The sequence below is a fragment of the Nicotiana tomentosiformis genome, chromosome 3 (assembly GCF_000390325.3).
Source record: "Nicotiana tomentosiformis chromosome 3, ASM39032v3, whole genome shotgun sequence".
NCBI lineage: Eukaryota > Viridiplantae > Streptophyta > Magnoliopsida > Solanales > Solanaceae > Nicotiana > Nicotiana tomentosiformis.
In genome coordinates, this window is record NC_090814.1 from 78,940,670 (window position 1) to 78,961,846 (window position 21,177).

The 21,177-nt window shown below is 39.7% G+C and overlaps 1 non-coding gene across 1 annotated transcript; it reads right to left on the reverse strand.

Annotated features, from left to right (window-relative positions):
- Positions 1 to 11,140: 11,140 nt before the first annotated feature.
- LOC117273659 (small nucleolar RNA R71) lies at positions 11,141 to 11,247 on the reverse strand. Its single transcript, XR_004503667.1, has one exon. It is a non-coding gene; the product is annotated as a small nucleolar RNA R71 (small nucleolar RNA).
- Between the last annotated feature and the right edge of the window lie 9,930 nt (positions 11,248 to 21,177).

Genomic DNA, 21,177 nt, shown 5'->3' on the forward strand with positions numbered 1-21,177 from the left:
AGATCTTGATAACACCTCAACTAAAAGGATGAACAATGCTGGAGACAATGGATCACCTTGTTTAACCCCTCTTGTAGACCTAAAGAAACCTGATGCTTGACCATTAACAAGTACTGAATAACAATTGTTTGAAAGCAGATTCCATATCATGTTGATGAAGTGCTCAGCAAATCCCATCATCCTCAATACATGTAGTAGGTAATTCTAGGATACCCTGTGATATGCCGTACCCCTATCAAGCTTGATTAACACATTTGTAGGCTTCTCCCTTAACCTTAGATCAGTGACAACCTCATGTGTAAGTATGATATTCTCAAAGATACTTCTTCCTTTAACAAATCCAGATTGATTGGAGGAGATCAAAGATGGTAAATTCTTCTCCAATCTATCATGTAGTACTGTAGAGATCACCTTATTTATGAAATTACTTAGACTTATAGGTCTTAAGTCTGAGAATGAATGAACCACAAGCTTCTTAGGCAATAGAACTAGGTTGGCGTAAGTTAGTGATTTTGGTAACGAAGCACCACTGTAAAATACCTACAGCATATTGAAGATATCCTCACCTACTATGTACCAACAATTTTGATAAAAGACAGCAGTGAAGCCATCAGGTCCACCTGCACTATCTCTACTCAAGGCAGAGATTGCTCCCTTAACCCCCTCTATAGTTGGCATCCTACATAACTCAATGTTTTTATCCACTGTAACCATAGAAGGCACATTATTCAGAAGTTCAAAGTTAGTAGGACCTCCCTCATGAGTAAACGGATTTTGAAATAAGTCTATTGCTGCATTGGCCAATAATTCTTGTGATTCAAACCACACCCCATCTCCATTTTGAATTCATTTAAGTTGCAGCTTCTGCCTCTCGCCATTTACATTGTTATGAAACAATCTGTATTTCTGTCTCCTTCTTAAAACCATGTCATACATGCCTTTTATTTCCAGTATTGTTCCTCAATGCTTAAGTATTTCTTCAACTCAGCTTGTGCCTTTTGAAGAACAATCATATTATCAATAGTTGGCTCCTCCTCAAACAACATCTCCTTGATTCTTACTATATCTTCTCTTATTGCTAGCTCCTTGAATATATCTCCAAATGTCAGCCTACTCCATTTAGATAATGCTATCTTCACCCTCTTCAATTTCTGCTTGAACATCAAGAAGGGATCCCTAATGAAGTCTGCCACCCAATTCTGCCTGACTGCCTTTTTGAAAGTCTCATGCTCTGTCCCGGAATTATGAAATCTGAATGGCTTCACAAATTGTGTTGCATTCTCTCCGCAACTCATCAATAAAAGGTGCATGATCTGAGCATGTTCCGATAAGATGTTCTACCTCTATGCGAGGAAAAATAGTTTGGAAAGGAAAATTGATAATTATCATGTCCAACCTCTTGGATATACATTCAGCATTATGCCGCCCATTCTACCAAGTGAATGGGTTTCCTTTATATCCAAGGTCAAACAAGCCACATGAGCTCACACAAAATGTGAAATCCTCATACTCTAGATGAAAAACTGGAAGACCTCCTATCTTTTCTTCTTCACTCAAAACAACATTGAAGTCTCCACCAATAACCCAAGGAAATTCCATGTCACTAGTAAAATAGTACCAATTTTCCCACAATTCCATTCTTTCAAGAGATGAACATTTAGCATAAACAAAAGTCATCGTGATATGCTTACCGATACCTTGATATTCACATGCTGTTCAGTATCAATCTACAATTCCCACTCCACAACACGGTTCAAGAAAAACCATATTTTACCATTTATGTTTGTAAATGCAGTATACATTCTGTCATGACCCAAACTGGAGGGCCATGACTGGTACCCGAGCCATACCTACCGAGCACCAACGTATATTTTATCTAACCATTCTTATTATCTATAAGGGCCAATATGATCAAAATAAATGGTAGACATGAATCATAAACAACCAACAATGGCAGATAATGGCATGAACATGCATAACATGGGCCGACAAGGTTGTCATGAAGCTATATATAAGGTACGAGCTAACAAGCTGCCATGAGAGACTACATAAGAATAGTCAGCCGACAAGGCAATCTAACTATGCATGAGTAGACACCTGGCTATGAGCCTCTAAAGGAACATAAGTGCTGCAACATTGCTAGAACATGGCCCCGATATACCCATAATGTGTATAACAAAAATGCATACTAAGACCACGATAAGTTCGGAGAAGGGATCTCGCCAATAACCACTAAACTGGGAAACATATTATGGTAGGGGAGCTACGTCTACCTGTCTATCAAGACCTCAACATGACATGCATTGTCCACAAATAAAAGGGACATTAGTATGAATAAAGTACCGAGTATGTAAGGCATGAAGGCATAAATAAGAACAGTAATGTATGCAGGGATAGAGAATATACAACTTCTAGCATCTGAGTGCCTCTGAGGATGACTGACATGAAATTCGTGATGTATATGTATATATATATATATACAAATACTTTTAAAAACATATGCCTCTGTGGTCATCGTCATCATACTATGCCGGCCGTAATAGGCTCGGTAAAAATGCACCCGGCCATCACAAGGCTCGGTAGAATCGTATCTGGCCACATGGAGCTTGGTAAAACCCAACTTATCGGTGGTTGCACAATAGGTGTCGTACCCAGCCAACTATAGAGCGGCTCGGTAGAGTAAAATATTTATAGTCCTGATATATATATATATATATATATATATATATATATATATATATATATATATATATATATATATATATATATATATATATATATATATATATATGATGCATGTTGAACTCATTTGAACCACATTCTGAACCTTTCGGAGTGACATAAGTTCGGTATCCTCCGTACATGTTAGTAAGACTAAATTTTCCTCAAGAATCTTATAATAATCAGGATGTGCCAACAACATTGATAACATAAGAATATGATAAGTAAAATCAACATCAATCATTCAATAATAAGGGAAACAATGTAAGTAGTGCTAGCTTCTAAGAGTGGAGTATCTTTGGAAGCTCGTGTATTACATTGTGTACAATCGGAGTCGTGCAAAAGAAGGAAAGGGATAGCCTCACATACCATATATATACTTCCCAACCTCAAGCTATACAAATGTCATGCCCCGAACCTGGGGGCGAGACCGGCACCCGGTGCCTCACCTATCCTTGCGTACCAACTTGCGCCTAAGGGACTCTAAACATATAATGTCATACTTTGGCCATGGTCCGCATTGCAAGACAGTTGCGAATGCTGACTAAACATTAATATAAAGCTGGGCCGACAAGGCCGTCATAACTGCTATGGCTGGCAATCCAACAAAATATACATAAAAGGCTTACAAGCCCAACGTACTGCACTAACTGACAGGATATGTCTACATGCCTCTACTGATGTATATACTGTGATCGGAATAGGGCTCCGACCTACTCATAACATATATACATATATACATAAGATGTACATAAAGCTCTAGTCCCGACAACTCCGAAGGGCATAGAGCTTACCGATCAAGCTAAACTCGGTCAACACCTAATAGGGAGGTCTACCCGTCTGTCTGTCTGACCCTGCATGCATGAAATGCAGCACCCCCAAAAAAGGGACGTCAGTACGAAATAATGTACCGAGTATGTAAGTCAATATACTGAAAGCTGAAACTGAACTGATAATATAATAACTGAAAGTAACTGGAAGTCAAAGATAATCTGAAGATATGCTTACCTGCTGATACTGATTCAACTATCTCAATATAGTAAGTAAAATAGTTGTACGGCCCTATAAGGCTCGGTATATATATGTATAACTGCTCTGCCGTAGTAGGCTCTCTCATAGGCGCTCGGCCATACTAGGCTATGTATCTCGCCAATTGGGCTCGGTCATAGGCGCTCGGCTATAGTAGGCTCGGTATATAACTTAGCATCTGATCATAGGTTGCCCAATAGGGGCCTGCCCATCGATTATAGCTCGATAGTAATGAAAATATTGTAATACTATATATATAGACTCTCTGCTCTCTTGACTGAAAAAAAAAAAGAAATGCTCAATTGAATATGAAGTCCCGATAAGGAGAATATTTTAACTTACAAGACTAGAAAAATATACTTAAATTCCAGGACATGAATCTTTTTCTTTATACCTCATTATCAAACTTGTGTAATTACGAGATCATGCAAACTGGAGGAAGAGCTTAGCCTTAACATACCTGGTCCGGTTCTCCGTACAATCCCTCTAACACACGACAATCGCGACAAAACACGTGACGGCAAGACCGGAGTAGAAAAAACCCATATGATGTTCTTGAAAAAGATTGCACCGTACCCCTATAGAATCGCGAAATCTCGTTGCTAATTTTTCTAAGAAGTTTCGTATGAACTTAAGTAACTTACTTTTCTTATCAAGTATCATCTTGGAGTAAACCTTCTTACTGACCCTTTTCATTAATTTCAGAGCCATCAAAACGAATTGAAAATGGGTTTTAAGTCTTTTTCTAATGAAATGTTGTTTTGTATCCCAATTCCTAGAAATGAAGTGTCTTGCCATTATCATTTAGGTTGCCACCTTTCCATTCCATTATAAGAGTCATGAATATGGACAAGGCCTTGCTGCCATGTGGGGGTGGGGTGGGTAAATTTTAATCTTATCCTATAATCAATTAATTAATTAGGTAATATCCCGCTACCCGGTAATTAACCAATTACCCGCATAATTAAGAATTATCTCAAATTACTTAAAATTTTACTTATTTTTAATACACTTTATACACCTTACTATCATGTCCATGTGGTACTTTTTATGGTACTAGTCCATAAATATCAGGTATTTTAGCTTGGGCCGTATTTTATCCCAAAATGATAAATTTCGACGAAAATTATTTTCTTCAATTTGCTTACCCTCTTACCTTCACGAATTTACTTATCCCTTGTTTGAAATAGCATAATACTTGTAACCTCAAAATAATCTCATTCCCGAGCTTGCATCAATTTAATTATGGCATACATTCACGTACGAAAACATGGGGTGTAACAGCAAATGTCACAACTCCTTAGTCTACAACAGGAGAAATGACACTATCGTTATCGTTTACGCGTCGTAACTATTATATATCGACCGCAACATATTTTATGATGAAACGGACAGTAATGAACAAACATCCCAAACAATATCAATAATAATCATATTAAGCATCCAAAAATAGTCCACCAACTAACAACATTACTAACACGTTCTAACTTCAACGACTTAGCCACAACTTGGATAATCCTAAATACATGTAGAGTAATAGGTTCCCTACCTTTAAACAGATATAAAAACACCAATTTTATCTTAATACACCACGAAATATCCTTCCAATGCTGCCACAAGAACAAGGAAGAGAAACTAGCAATCATTTAGTATTTTTCGGCACTAGAATCACTTTGGAACACTTGAAATAACCTAGTGTTGATATTAAAAAGTTGAAGGAGTATTTTACAGAACATAAACCACTTAAAAAAACAACCCACATGAGATGGAACCACACAAAAAACAGCAACAACAAAAAGAACAAGAAACTTACTAGCGCCATAGGATTCCGGAACACTTGATTTGTGTTGTTTGCCCTTTGTTTGAATCTTGGATCACGAGAGAACCTTGAGATAGTGTTTTTAGGTGTCTAGGGTCCGAATATAATGAAAATAATGAGTTAAAACAGGGTTAAGTCATCTCATATATATCAATATAACTCAACCGCCTATGTGTGCCCCATAGAGCGATGCTTGCGCAGTACATGGAGCACATGCCACAAGCATTGCATCAATAACTCTATAGTTTTTAAGGACTATAGCTTGCCCAATTTCATCATGTGCCCTCATTGTTGCCTCCTGTAACACCTCAGAGTTCTTCTCCATGACCCCGAAATTCTCCCGCATCACCATAAATTGGAGCTCATATACAGAACCCAAGTTAGGGTTTCCTTTAGCTTGACGTGTTGAAATTATTGTTCCATTGAGATCAGTAGAAGTCCTTTTTGAGTGATGGATTGTTTCATGATGGTAGTCTATTATGACATATTTTAGACGTTTATTTCACTCTATTTTACTGCACTTTAATTGTGTTTGAGCTTTAATCGCTAATATTTTGGACTTATTGTGTGTTTTATGCAACGTAGGAGTTATTCCGAGTGATGTAAATATTACGGAGCTTATTCGAGTGATTTGGAGCTTTGAAGTCTGAGTAAAATCTTAGGGGACTATGCCGGGATCACGTTTGGGGGTCGAGAACCACGTCTGGATATCAAAAATCAAGAAAAAATCTGCTTGTTGAATTTGCATGCTCCCTGATAAACCCCACTACCACACCGCGTGGCGCGTTGCCCCATGCGGCACTCCTATGCATGTTTTACAAAGTAACAATCCAATTTCGCCTAGGAGAAGGTGGTTTCATTTGGCCCGGCCCTACTTAGTATAAATACGTGTAAAAATATTATTTTTGGGACTTTTGACACATCTTAGACCTAGGGAATCTAAAGAGGAGGTGAAAAATCTAGAGCACAAGGATTTTATCACTCAATCCTCACTTTTATTTTTGGACCGTTTTATGATGAATTACTCCATATACATGGAGTAGTTCTCTTTAGGGTTTGATGGATTTGGTGTATTGATATTTGTTTGTGGATATTAACTCCAGTTTTATGCATTGAATCGTTTTGGATGTTTTAACCGTTGCATCTATATTCACTTGTTTATGTAATCGAGAGAGGCATAACTTGTGATATCTTTGCATTATGTTTTGTTGGTTGAAGTCATTAATTCTTCTTAGTAATCAGAATAGGTTAGTTGAATTATTTGTTAAACCTAGTTAGGAGGATAATCGAGATAGGTTCTCCTAACGACCAATCGACTACGAATTCTTGCATATCTTCACGTACTTAAAATTGGTTCATCTTGTGAGGTTGAAACTTAATCGTGCGAGGAGTTTCTGCTAAAAAATTGAACTAATAACCAAGTGAATTCGAGAGACTCACTTGAAATTTAGAAGTGAATTATCTAGAGTTAAATCCCAAACCTTTGTCTCGCACCTATCCTATCAACTCTATCTTCTCCAAATTGATAACCTTCCTTGCTTATTACTTGTGTTGATTGTCATTAGCCAATAGTTTAGACTCTTAGTTAATTTTAGTTTCAATCACACAAATCTAAATTGTTGATTATATTGGATAGCAATCTAGCTATAAATTACAATAATATTGTTTAACTCCAATCCATGTGGATATGATATTATAATTTACTTTATTCGACTAGAGAGCATATTTAGGTATTTGTTTTGCACTAGTCAAATTTTGGCGTCGTTGCCCGGGATTGGAAATCAATAGTGTTATTTAGGAATTTTTATTTTTATTTTATTTTTCTCTGTTTATGTTTGGTGTTCTTTAACTCTGTGCAGGCTACATGTTAGATTGGAGCATGACTCGATCTTCTATGAAGGAATTGCTACCATACGAACCAGAAATCGAGAATATCTTTCCTGAGGAAGGACAGAAATATCTTTGAGAATATAGAGAAGGTTGGGCAATCCTAAAACAAGAAAATTATGGCTGGAGATGATGATAATATTTATTTGGCTACGAGATTGGCAGCCCAACTAAGAGAAAATGCTGCTCAGGATGCTGAGGAATGAGCTTTTAGAGATGCACAAATTGCATATGAAGAGGAAGGGGCTCGGAGAATTGCTCAGAATCAGCCTTTGGTTCAAGATCAGTTCGGAAACATAGCTCCCAGTGCTGGTGGACCACTTGGCAATTATGCTAGACCGGTCTACAACCAAGGCTTATCCAATGTGAGACCACCTCCAGTCGCAGTCAATAATTTCGAGTTAAAGCAAGGGTTGATCCAACCCTTCCAAAGCAGTTGTGTCTTCAGAGGAAAGCCAAGCGAAGATCCAAATAGCCATCTAATGGACCTGGAGGAGATTATAAATACCTTTCAATACAATGGTGTGTCACAAGATGGAGTTTACTTAAGGGCATTCCCCTATACTAGTTTCGAAGCGTGCCCCAAGGATCAATTAGAACATGGGAGGAGATGACCAGAACATTTCTTGCCAAATACTTCTCCGCAGCTAAAACGGTCAACTTTAGAAGAGAAATCCATAACTTCTTCCATAATGATACTGAAACTATGTTTGAAGTGTGGGAGAGGTTTACAGAGATAGTGCGAAAGTGTCAATATAGTGGAATTGAACTTTGGATGCAACTCCAAGACTTTTAGGATGGATTGACGCTGGCCTCACAGAGAACATTAAGTAATGCAGCTAGAGGCCCGTTGATGAAAAAGACTCTAAAGGAGAAAGTCACAATTCTAGATGAGTTATCTGAAGATGCAAATCAGTGGCCCTCTGAGATTACTGAAAGAAGAAGATCAACTGGTGTTCACCAGGTTGATGCCAACACATCTATGCAGGTACAAATTGATGCCATGGAAAAACAAATAAGGAATCTAACCTTAGATTCGATACATAATGAGCCTCATGCAGAATGTGACATATGTAGAAGAGGACACCCTACTCATGAGTGTCAAGCCTCAATTTAGGAATTTAATGATGTGGGTAATAATAACTTCAATTCAATGGGTCAGAAGCACCTCGGTTTTTCATGAAGTTCACTTGCGGTACAGCAAAAGCATTGAAACAAAATAACTCCAGATTTAAAGGAGCTCCTGGTTTTGTGAATCAACCGAGGCTGCATTTTCAACCCCAAAAGCCAATTCAGTTTGGGTTAGAAGATCTGATGAAGTCATTCATTCTCAAAACGGATGAGAGGCTTGATGCTCATGGTGCAGCTATCAAAGAACTTGGGACATGTTTTCGTAACTTAGAGAGATAAGTGGGACAAATTGCAACTATATGTCTGAGAGAATCTCAGGTTCTCTACCAGCTGCAACTGAGAAGAATCCCAAAGAAATAGTAAATAATGTGACCTTGATAAGCGAGCAAGTGTTGAAAGATCCCCTCCAATCCAAAAGAGGTGATACTTGGAAAAAAAAGTGGGAAAAGAGGTGAAAATTGAAGATGATAAGAAGAAAAAGAAAGGCATGAAAGGAGTAGAGAAAAAGGAGGAAACGTCGACAAGGGAGGAATCTAATGAAGAGAGCACGCACATGCCTGCTTTACCTTTTCCCCAAATTCTATCTTATGCTAAGTTATTGAATGAGATCCTTACAAAGAAGAGAAATATAGAATAGACCTCAATGGTAAAGCTCACAGAGCATTGCAGTGCAATCATGCAAAACAAACTCCCACAAAAGTGTGGAGATCGAGAGAGTTCTACTATACCTTGCTCTTTAGGCACTATTAATTTTGATAGGTCTTTGTGTGATTCGGGTGCCTCTATTAATTTAATGCCATTGTCTATTTAGAGGAAACGAGAGAAGGAGATTGGAGAGATAAGGTCAGCATCAATATCTTTGCAGCTGGCTGATCAAACGACTTTGATACCCAATGGGATAGTGGAAGATGTTTTGGTTCAGGTAGATAGATTCATATTTCCTGTAGATTTCATAGTGGTGAATATGGAGGAAAACAAGGAGGTCCCAACTCATCCTAGGAAGAACATTTTTAGAAACAGATAGAGCAATACTGGATATACACAATAGAAAACTCATGCTTAGAGTGGGTGAGAAGACTGTAACTTTTGAGATGAATGTAGCAAATGGAGTGAAAAAGGAGAAACCAACTATAAGTGTTGAGGGGAAGGTGAAGAACTCGAAAGAAAAAGTTGCAGTGATTGAGAAAACTAAGTGTAGGGTGTACCCCAAGAAGGCCGAGAAGAAGTTATCTGCATGGATGTGTGCATTAATTACATCTTCGTTAATTTGCATTATCATCTTATGGTTGTTTCTTTAATTCTAGTTCTAACTTGTGAATTGTGGTAGCTACAAATTCACCCTACTATCTATGCTATGGTTGGGAAAGTCGTGTTTAGATTAGAGTAGAATTAAAGAGAGTTTGTTTTTGAACCCATGGCTCGGGGAACGATTTCGCGGTTAGGATAGGAATATACCTAATAGTTTTGCTTAGTTAAAAACCATATTATATTCGTTCATGATAGACTCAATACCATAGGAATATAGGATTGATATATTGTGGACAAGCGAGTAGTATTGTAGGAACATGCTATTCATATAAAGGATCCATTCAATTAGAAATCTTTGATAATCTGGATTAACAAGTGTAGTAATTGAACTTAATAGGATTGATAAACCGACCACAACCCTAGAATCTTCATCTCCTCCGAGTAAAATCCAAACACCCATTTGTATCCCTGATAAATTAGCGAATTACTTGTTCAATATTTGCTAAGGTAATTTATTAGATAAACAACATTATTGATTATCTTGGACATTTAGTTGGTTTTAGTTTTCTTAGTTAACGATCAATCTAAGTCTCTGTGGGTTCGACATCCGACTTTTGAGTCACTTTATTACTTGATGTCCACGTATACTTGCATGTACTTAGAGAACCGACAATTGTTTTGGCGCCATTGTCAGGGACTTAGTTAATGATTGTTTATTTAATTTAATATTTCATTCGTTATTTTTTCAAGTTTTAATATTTAGTTTGCTTTATATGTTATAACGCAAACTCTTCTCTTGAATGAGGAGGAGTAGAGGCGCAAACAATCTCTTTCCTCTTGATCCTGAAATTGAATGAACACTTCACAGAGTGAGGAGGGAAGTCGAAGCTAGAACTAGAATGGAAAGAGAGTTTGACATCGTAGTTCGACCACATCCAATAGAGATGGCAGGTAATGAATAACGTCCGGTGATAGAAGCTGCAAGGCCCAATCTTGCTAACATGACTCAGGCTATTATGAAGCCTGATATCACGGGCCACTTTGAACTCAAACAATACATGGTACATCTGATTCATTCCACATGGCAATATGTGGGTCTATCTCATGAAGACCCGTAGAGGTACATTCAGAACTTCCAGGAAATTACGGACACTTACAATTATCCGAACGTTTCCAAGGACTATGTCAGAATGACATTGTTTCCCTTTTCACTTCTAAGGGTAGCTAAGGAATGGTTGCAAAAGGAGCCCGCGAACTCAATCCACACTTGGGATGATCATGTTTTTTACCACTAAGAAGACTAAGTTGCTGAGGAGCCAGATTCTTGGGTTTCAATAACGATATGGCGAGACTCTTTATGAAGCATGGGAAAGATACAAGAAGCTACTTAGAGACTGCCCACATCATTGTCAAACTGATGAAGTGTTGGGTCACACTATCGTCGATGGGTTGGACGGGACATCGAAGATGAATCTTGAATCAGTATGTGGGGGTAGTTTCATGCCAAGACCGTATAGTGAAATCTAGATCCTGCTAAACAATTTTACTGCTAATGATAATAATTGGCAAGGAAATGGGGAGCCACGAAGAGCACTTAAACAAAAGGCAGCAGGTGTGATTGAGCGTGATGATTTCTTAGCCATGAGGGTCGATATAGCGAGATTAGCAAATAAGATGAATAAAATGACATTGCACCAAGCAAAACAGATGTAGCATGGGCAACAAATGTCTACTTGTTGCGAGTTATGTGGTAAAGGTCACACAAGTGACACATGACTAGTTAATACTGAATCCATCTAATATGTGTGGAAACAAGCTCGAGGACCGATGACTCAAAATGCTCAACATGGCAACACATACAATCCGAACTGGATGAATCATCCTAACTTCTCTTGGGGTCGAAATCAGAATATCAGGCCTCGAGCTAATTACAATCAGCCTCCCCAACCCCCACAACAAGCAGAAGAGAGTTTGACTAACTTGATGAAAAAGATCTTGATAGACAATCAAAAAGTGATGGCTGAGAATAAAAAATTGCGCACAGAGTTAAGAAATCTAGAGAGGCTGTCACGACCCAAAATCTCCTTCCGTGAACCGTCGTGATGGCACCTAGTCTCTAAGACTAGGTAAGCTTAACACTTGCGGAAATGAAATTAAAAGCGTGAAAATTAACAGCTAACAGTAACAGATATTTTAAATAAACATTTGAGATGCCGCTCGGCATATACAATAATCACTCTAGAAATGTACACAACTCTCCCAAGACCCGGAAAATTGTAAGTCACAAGCTTCTACGAAGTTCTAACTGTTCTAAACATCAGTGTTTATAGAAATAAGAGAAGAATCAACATAGGGGGATAGAGGGGGAATCCAAGGATCTGCGGGCGCGGCAGATGTACCTTGAACTTCTCTGAAAACAGCAGCTACTGCAACTAAGGGTGAGGTTGGTAAAAGGAACCTGGATCTGCACACGAAAAACATGTGCAGGAAAGGGCGTGAGTACACCACAGAGGTACCTAGTAGGCAGGAGAGTATAACAATATAATAAGAGACTGGAATTTAAAGAAGAGAACATAGCAAAGTAGCAACGCAAAACACAAGGATAAATAGCAGGGGATCTCCCGAGATACCGTTTCGTCGGCCGAAAATAAAAGTGCAAGGAGATCTCCCGAAGTACCACCTCGTTGTCTCAAAAGTAAATATGCAGGAAGAACTCTCAAGGAACCTCCTCGTAGTCTCAAAAGTAAATGTGCAGGGAGAACTCCCGAGGAACCCCCTCATAGTATCAAAAGTAAATATGCAGGGGGATCTCCCTGGATACCATCCCGTAGTCAAAAGTAAATACACAGCTCAAACGAATGAATATGATAGATACAACAAGAAAACCTACAATTTAGACTAAGTACAAGTCAAGAAAGAAGCAGGATTTACTAAACATCCTACAAAGAGTTCAAATAAGCAATTAAGATACGCAGACATGTTATTCTAGGCTAACAGGATAACTACACATGCTCGTATACTCAGATAAGATGAAAATAGGCTATTACTCTGTAAAAATCAGGTTTTTCCACAAATAGCCCATGTACGCACTCGTCACCTCGCGTAGACGGCGCTCACATATCATAACAACACCAAATCCTAAGGGGAATTCCCCCACACAAGGGTAGGCAAGCCACTTACCTTGAACCAAGCTCAATCAATCCGTAACAATGCTTTTTCCATGAAAATCCGACTCCGAATGGCGCAAATCTAGCCAAAATCAATTACATAACATAAATATAACTACAAGGAACTAATCTAGCTACTAAAATCAAAGCTAAAGCAAGAAATTAGAAAATAGCCCCAAAAAGTCTTCCCGGGCCCACGTCTTGGAATTGGGTAAAAGTCACAAATATGAACATTCATTCACTCACGAGTTCACTCGTACAAAAATCATCCAAATCCGATGTAAAAATCCCAATCAAAGACCAAAATCTTAGTTGAATAACTTCTACCACTGCTCCCCAAATTTCGCAGCCAAATTTCTTAATTAGATGATGAAATCAACCATAGATTAGAGGAATATAACCAAAAAGGAGTTAGGAATCATTACCCTAAAGCTTCCTTTGAAAATTCCTTGAAAAATCGCCAAATTTCGAGCTCTCAAGTCCAAAAATGAAGAATGAAATCACAACCTCGCACTTAGGTCTTTTCTGCCAGTAAACTCACATCTGCGAGCCTTCAACCGCACTTGTGAAAATACCATCACAGGTGCAAAAAATCACTAAAGGGGCTGGGACCGCATCTGCAGCAAGGGGGCCGCACCTGTGCGTGCGCGCCTGCGGAGCATTGTCCGCAGATGCAGAATTGTCCTCGCACCTGCGATCCCTTCACCGTGCATGTGTTATCTCTCTCGTATCTGCAGGCATCGCAGATGCGGAATTGACCTCGCACCTGTGATCCCTGGCCACGCTTCCAATCTCCGCTTCTGCGCTTTATGCGCCTCACGTGTGATCCTGCACCTGCAGTCTCCCCGCCGCACGTGCGAAAATACTAGATGCTTGAAGACTTCAGCAACAACACAAATCCAACTTTTGATTCGTTCAGCACTCAAAACTCACCTGAGGCCCTCGAGACCGCAACCAAACATACCAACCAATCATTAAAATATCAAACGAACCTAGTCGAGTCCTCAAACCACCTCAAATAACATTAAAATCATGAATCATCCTCCGATTCAAACTTAAAGAACTTGAAACTTCCAAATTCGACAACCGATGCCGAAACTGACCATATCACGTCCGATTGACCCAAAATTTTGCACACAGGTCATATTCAAAACTACAAACATACTCCAACTTCCAGAATTGGAATCCGACCCCGATATAAAAAATTTCACTACCGGTCCAAATCTCAAAAAATTTGACTTTCGCAATTTCAAGCGTAAATGAGCTACAAACCTCCAAAACACTATCCGGATACGCCCCTAAGTCGAAAATCACCTAACGGAGCTAACAGAACTGACGAAACTCCATTTCAGAGTCGTCTTCACACAGTCCCGTCTATGTTTCCAATGCTAAGGCTTAAACCTCCATTTAGGGATTAGGTGACCCAAAACACTCCAAAAACCAAAACGAAACCTCCCGGCAAGTCACAATAACAGAAATAGATATGGGAGAAGCAGTTAATAGGGGATCAGCGCTATAACTCTCAAAATGACCGGTCGGGTCGTAACATCCTTCCCCTCATAAAATAATCGTTCGTCCTCAAACGAGCATAAACACATACCTGAAGTGGTGAAAAGATGAGGATAACGGCTGCGCATAACATGCTTGGTCTCCCAAGTCATCTCCTCGCCCCGTTGACCCCCCACTGAACCTTCACGGAAGCAATGTTCTTTGACCTTAGCTTTCGAACCCGCCTGTCCAAAATAGCCACTAGCTCCTCAACATAAGATAGATCCTTGTCCAACTGGACTGAAGTGAAATCCAATACATGAGCCTGATCATCGTGATACTTCCAGAGCATAGAAATATGGAATACTGGATGGACCCCTGTAAGATTGGGAGGCAAGGCAAGCTCATAAGCAACCTCCCCAACACGCCGCAATACCTCGAATGGACCAATGAACCTTGGGTTCAACTTGACCTTCTTCCTGAACCTCATAACGCCTTACATAGGTGAAACCCAGAGCAAGACCCGCTCCTCAACCATGAATGCAACATTGCGAACCTTCCGGTCCACATTGCACTTCTGTCTGGATTGGGCTGTGCGAAGTCGATCCTGAATCACCGTTACCTTATCCAAGGCATCCTGAACTAAGTCTGTACCCAATAATGTGGCCTCGCCCGGCTCAAACCAACCCACTGGAGACCAAAACCGCCTACCATACAGAGCCTCATACGGTGCCATCTGAATGCTCGACTAATAACTGTTGGTGTAGGCAAAATTCTACAAGTGGCAAGAACTGATCCCAAACACCCCCAAAATCTATCACACAAGCGCGGAGCATATTCTCCAGTATCTGAATAGTGCGCTTGGACTGTCCGTCCGTTTGAGGGTGAAATGCTATGCTCAACTCAACCTGAGTACCCAACTCCTATTATACAACCCTCCAGAACCGTGTTGTAATTTGCGTACCCCGGTCAGAGATGATAGATACCGATACGCCAGGAAGCCTGACGATCTCGTAAAGGTTAATTCTAGCCAGCTGCTCGGAAGAATAAGTAGTCATCAAAGGAATGAAATGAGCTGGCTTGGTCAGCCTATCCACAATCACCCAAACTGTATCAAACCTCCGCTGAGTCTGTGGGAGTCCAACAACGAAATCCATAGTGATCCGCTCCCATTTCCACTATGGAATCTCTAACTTCTTAAGCAACCCACCCGACCGTTGATGCTCATACTTCACCTGCTGGCAATTTAGGCACCGAGCCACATACTCCACTATGTCCTTCTTCATTCTCCTCCACCAGTAATGCTGCCTCAAGTCCTAATACATGTTTGCGGCACCCGGATGAATGGAGTACCGCGAGCTATGAGCCTCCTGAAGAATCAACTCACGCAAACCATCTAACTTAGGCACACATAGCCTGCCCTGCATCCTCAATATGCCATCATCCCCAATAGTATCCTCCTTAGCACCCCCGTGATGAACTGTGTCCTTAAGGACAAGTATATGGGGGTCATCATACTGACGCTCCCTGATGCGATCATAAAGAGAAGACCGAGAGACCACTCAAGCCAACACTCGACTCGTCTCAGAAATATCCAATCTCACAAACTGGCTGGCGGAAGCCTGAACATCTAATACTAAGGGTCTCTATGCTGCTAGAAGATATGCTAAACTCCCCAAACTCTCTGCTAGGCTACTCAAAGCATCAGCCACCACATTGGACTTCCCCGGGTGGTACAATATGGTGATATCATAGTCCTTAAGTAGCTCCAGCCACCTCCACTGACGCAAGTTAAGATCCTTTTGCTTGAACAAATGTTGTAAACTCCGATGATCGGTGTAAATCCCACAAGGAACACCGCACAAATAGCGCCGCCAAATCTTCAGGTCATGAACAATAGCTGGTAACTCAACGTCATGGACATGAAAGTTCTTCTCATGCACCTTCAGCTGTCTAGACACGTAGGCAATCACCCTACAGTCCTGAATCAACACCGCGCCAAGACCAATCCGCGACGCATCACAATATACAGTGTAAGACCTCGAACCTGTAGGCAATACTAATACTGGGGTGCAGTCAATGCCGACTCGAGCTTCTGAAAGCTCCCCTCACACTCTTCTGTCCACCTGAACGGAGCACCCTTCTAGGTTAGCCTAGTTATAGGAGCTGCAATATATGAGAATCCCTTTACGAAGCGATGGTAATAACCCGCCAAACCAAAAAACTACGGATCTCCGTAGCTGATGACGGTCTAGGCCAACTCTGCAATCCCCCTTAATCCCATCACTTGATACTATATGGCCCAAGAATGCCACTGAGTCTAGCAAAAACTCACACTTAGAAAATTTTGCATATAACATATTTTCTCTCAACGTCTGAGGCACAGTCCTCAGGTGCTGCTCATGATCCTCCCGAGTCCGGGAGTACACCAGAATGTCGTCAATAAACACAATGATGAAAGAGTCTAGATAAGGCTGGAATAACGATGCATCAAGTGCATAAAGGCTACTGGGGCATTGGTCAGCCCAAAAGACATAACAAGAAATTCATAGTGACCATATCGGGTCCTGAAAGCAGTCTTCGGGATATCTAGCTCCTGAATCTTTAACTGATGATATCCTGAATGTAAGTCAATCTTGGAGAACACTCTGGCACCCTGTGACTGATCAAATAAGTCATCAATGTGAGGCAATGGATACCTGTTATTCACTGTAACTTTGTTCAACTGACAATAATCAATGCACATATGCATAGAACCATCTTTTTTCTTCACAAACAAGATAGGAGCACCCCAAGGTGACTCACTGGGCCGAATGAAGCCCTTATCAAGCAGCTCTTATAACTGCTCCTTCAACTCCTTCAACACAGGAGGAGCCCTACGATACGGGGGAATAGAGTTGGGCTGAGTGCCCGGCAACAAATCAATGCCAAAATCAATATCTCTATCAGGCGGCATGACTGGAAGATTAGCTGGAAACACATATGGAAAATCCCTCACTACTGGGACTGACTCAACTGTAGGGCTATCAATAATGACATCTCTCGCATAAGCTAGATACGCGTCACACCCCTTCTCAACCATTCGTTGAGTTTTAAGAAATGAAATAACTATGCTGGGAGTATACTCTAAGGTACCTGTCCACTCTAATCGCGGTGATCCTGGCATAGCCAGCGTCACAGTTTTAGCATGACAATCAAGAATAGCATAATGGTGCGACAACCAGTCCATGCCCAAAATAACATCAAAGTCTACCATACTGAGTAATAATAAATCGATTCTGATCTCAAAACCACTAAGAGCAATCAAACACGAATGATACACGCGGTCCACAATAAGAGAATCTCCCACAGGAGTAGACACATAAACAAGGGAATTCAAAGAATCCCGAGATACACCTAAATGTGGGGCAAAACAAGAGGACATATATGAATACGTAGAGCCCGGGTCAAATAATACCGACACATCTCTATGACAGACTGGAACAATACCTGTAATGGTAGAGTCAGAAGCAACTGCCTTTGCACGAGCCGGAAGAGCATAATACCTCACAGGAGTGGTTGAATGTAACATTTAGTTGCTTCATGTTTTCTTTTCTAGTACCAAAACGCCTACGAACCCATTCCAAGGTTGATTCATTCTTAATACCCTCCTCATTCCCAGTATCAATAGAATTAGGAGAGGTTTCCTTAGCCGCACTTTGAGCTATATTCCCTTTAGGTGTGGGACTCCCAGAAGGTGTAGGATTCAAAGTGTTCTCCTTATTTGACTTGGTTTTCTCATTGTCTAGCACTTTATCCACTGCTTCCTTTTTACTCGTTTATGCTCTTCAATTTCATCTTGATCCACCATTGTCACTTTTTTAACTTTTTGCACTGGATTTTTAACATTCTCTAGTTGTTTTTGCTTGTTCTTTTTTCAGTTGCATCATCAACTTCCTTGCGATCAGTGATCCTCAAAATAGCCTAGTCTGATTCATCAACCTCCAATTTATCAAAAGATTTCTTATTTGCTACTTCATCTTTAGTTTCATTCCCATTTCAATTTGACATCATCAATAATATGATCATTCTTATCTCTTTGTTACCTATTCTTTCTCCTTTCCATTCACTCTTGCTTTACCGGATTAGGAATAGGTTTTCCCAACACTTTTACACTAGACAACACCTTAGAAGTGTTAGCAGCAATACCTATAAGTTCTTTTCCCAGTATTACCATCTTCAGCAACATCATCAAACCTTTTGTGTAATTGTGGGTGAATTACCCAACAATCCAACTCATTGTGGCCTTGCTTCTTGCAAGTCTTGCAATATTTAGGCATGTAGTCATATTTTATTTTGATCCACTTAAACTCTTCAGGCCCATACTCATCCTCCTCTTCTACTATTTTAATATGTTGAGGAAATTTAGATAATAAATTAACTTCCACATTCACTTTTGCACAGCTAGGCCTAATGCTAATTTGAGTTGCAAGGTCAAAATGTAATGGATTGCCAACAACACTTGCTAATGAAAACACACATTCATTACCAAAGAAATTTGATGCGAACTCCATTAAGAAAATCCAAGCTACTGCAATTGGAGTCTCCTCATAAGATTTCTGCCATGGACTCCACTTCGTGCACCCTATCTGCCACATCTCACCTTGAGCTTTTAAATAAAAAGCAGGCTTAGAAAAGAGAGATGAGCATAATCTTCTATTAAAGACACCCTTATCAAGACATGATTATCTTCAATTAACTCTATCGATCAGTCTCCTTTAATCTCACATTGAATATGAATAACTTTGCGTAATTCACTGATAACATGCTTCCTATATAAAAATTTCCCAAGAACTGCCAGTAGAAGTCATTTCTGAGTGATGGATTGTTTCATGATGGTAGGCTATTATTACATGTTTTAGACACTTATTTAACTCTAATTTACTGCATTTTAATGGTGTTTGAGCTTTAATCGCTAGTGATATGCACTTATTGTGGGTTTTAGGCATTGTAGGAGTGATTCCGAGTGATGTAAATGTTACAGAGCGTATTCGAGTGATTTAGAGCTTTGAAGTCTGAGTAAAAGCTCAAGAGACTATGCCGGGATCACGTTCGGGGGTCGAGAACCAATTCTGGATATCAAAAATCAAGAAAAAATTGCTTGTTGAATTTGCATGCTCCCTGATAAACCCCACTACCACACCGCATGGCACGTCTCCCCATGTGGCATTCCTGTGCATTTTTTACAAAGTAACAATCAAATTTCGGCTAAGATAAGGTGGTTTCATTTGACCCGACCCTACTTAGTATAAATACGTGTAAAAATAGTATTTTTGGGACTTTTGACACATCTTAGACCTAAGGAATCTAAGGAGGAGATGATCAAGCTAAAAATAGTATTCAATCCTCACTCAAGACAAGATTTTGGATCGTTTTATGTTTTCCTTTAACATAAACATACTTGTGATGAATTACTCCATATCCACGGAGTAGTTCTCTTTAAGGTTTGATGGATTTGGTGTATTGATATTTGTTTGTGGATATTAACTCTAGTTTTATGCATTGAATCGTTTTGGATATTTTAACTGTTGCATCTATATTCACTTGTTCATGTAATCGAGAGAGGCATAACTTGTGATATCTTTGCATTATGTTTTGTTGGTTGAAGTCATTAATTCTTATTAGTAATCGGAAGAGGCTAGTTGAATTGTTTATTAAACCTAGTTAGGAGGATAATCGAGATAGATTTTCCTAAAGACCAATCCACTAGGAATTCTTGCATGTCTTTACGTACTTAAAATTGGTTCATCTTGTGAGGTTGAGACTTAATCGAGAGAGTTGTTTCTACTAAAAAATTGAACTAATAACCAAGTGAATTCGAGAGACTCACTTGAACTTTAGAAGTGAATTATCTATAGTTAAATCCCAAACATCTATCTTACACCTATCCTATCGACTCTATCTTCTCCCAATTGATAACCTTCCTTGCTTATTACTTGCATTGATTGTCATTAGCCAATAGTTTAGACTCTTAGTTAATTTTAGTTTCAATCACACAAATCTAAATTGTTGATTATCTTATATAGAAATCTAGCTATAAATTACAATAATATTGTTTAACTCCAATCCCTGTGGATACGATATTATAATTTACTATATTTGACTAGAGAGCATATTTAAGTGTTTGTTTTGCACTAGTCAAAATTTGGCGCCGTTGCCAGGGATTGACTGTGCGCGGGCTACAGGTTGGATTGGTGCATGACTCGATCTTCTGTGAAGGAATTGCTTCCATACGAACCAGAAATCGAGAAACAACTGCGACACCTAAGGAAGGACAGAAATAACTATGAGAATATAGAGAAGGTTGGGAAATCCTCAAACAAGAAAATTATTGCTGGAGATGATGACAATATTTATTTGGCTGCGAGATAGGCAGCCCAACTAATAGAAAACGCTGCTCAGGATGCTGAGGAATGAGCTTATAGAGATGCACAAATTGCATATTAAGAGGAAGGGTCTCGAAGAATTGCTCAGAATCCGCCTTTGGTTCCAGATGAGTTCGGAAACATAGCTCCCAGTGCTAGGAGACCACTTGGTGATTATGCTAGACCAGTCTACAACCAAGGCTTATCCAGTGTGAGACCACCTCCAGTTGCAGTCAATAATTTCGAGATAAACAAGGGTTGATCAAACCCCTCCAAAGCAGTT